Here is a 683-nt window from a genome sequence, read left to right as displayed (position 1 = left end):
TGATGTTTGTATTACGTAATATCAATTATGACAATGATCATAAAAAACAATGTGAAAATAACGCGAACAACAGTCAACGCACAAATAACCTTTGACTAATACTGAACTTTCAAAAAAAAGTAAATAAAAAAATCATTGTAATTTTGTAATGATTGTCACATAAAAAAACAAAACGTTATGGACTAATTTCTAACTATCCAAAAGGAAAAACTTCAGTTTTACGAAAAACGAAATTTTTTTAGAGTGCTATTTTAGAAACACAATATACAGAACAGTCTAATGAAATGTTTATTTTACTTACAACGAGCACAGATCTTTTTCTTAAAGAGGTCTACAAGAAGTCCGTCCCATCCGCATTTGTCTTTTATCATAACACAAAAATCTTCTTATTCAGCCAATCGCCTAAGATCCACCAGTCGACGCAGACAAACCTCAATCCATAACGTTTGCCACTCTTCACAAACCCGAGTTTCAACACGCAATTTTCTCAAGTTTCGAAAACAAATTACACTCGAGGTTCGTCCCACACATGTCCTGGGAACCGAGCGGAGAGCAACACAACATCTCCCCTCCGCGTCCAGAGAGCTACTGAGGGGTCGTAGTCGCTCTCCGTCACACCTCCCGTTGGCAGCGCTGTCTTGGACTCCGGTGCCAGCGATGCCGGGCTGCGAGACTCGAGGTTC

At 39.5% G+C, this 683-nt stretch overlaps 1 protein-coding gene across 1 annotated transcript in view; it reads right to left on the bottom strand.

Moving 5' to 3' along the window:
- Positions 1-575, bottom strand: part of LOC119585197 (transmembrane protein 211-like) — a gene marked incomplete in the record, with an annotated part of 80762 nt that extends 80187 nt beyond the window's left edge. Inside the window, 1 exon segment of the mRNA XM_037933848.1 lies at positions 302-575.
- Between the last annotated feature and the right edge of the window lie 108 nt (positions 576-683).

Source organism: Penaeus monodon, chromosome 19 (assembly GCF_015228065.2).
Source record: "Penaeus monodon isolate SGIC_2016 chromosome 19, NSTDA_Pmon_1, whole genome shotgun sequence".
Lineage (NCBI taxonomy): Eukaryota > Metazoa > Arthropoda > Malacostraca > Decapoda > Penaeidae > Penaeus > Penaeus monodon.
The sequence above is the reverse complement of the archived record's forward strand: the minus strand, read 5'-3'. Positions and strand labels throughout refer to the sequence as shown.